Below are 349 nucleotides of genomic sequence, written 5' to 3'. Positions count from 1 at the left end.
TTATAACTTTGCTTTACATGCTATTTGTTTATTAGATCAGTGATATTTGCCTTTGCTGCATCGCTGCAAACCTATAACAAGACCATGGACTGTCAGTGATCCATGGACCACAAACTGTGGAATGCTAGAGTACAGTATTAACCATGCAAGTTCATCAGCTACATTAAAGTTTCTCCAACTAAAATTTGACAAATTGCTCTGGTTAATAGAAACAGAAAACTGAATTAATGTTTAATTGATCAAACATCAGCTCAGAACATTAACACACGAGAATTTCAACTCTCTCAAGAGCCCCTAATTATTCTGAAGACTGAGCAAAGGAAGACACTTGGAACAGATGGCCAACAGA

Source organism: Narcine bancroftii, chromosome 12 (genome assembly GCF_036971445.1).
Source record: "Narcine bancroftii isolate sNarBan1 chromosome 12, sNarBan1.hap1, whole genome shotgun sequence".
NCBI lineage: Eukaryota > Metazoa > Chordata > Chondrichthyes > Torpediniformes > Narcinidae > Narcine > Narcine bancroftii.
Note: the sequence above shows the minus strand (reverse complement) of the source record.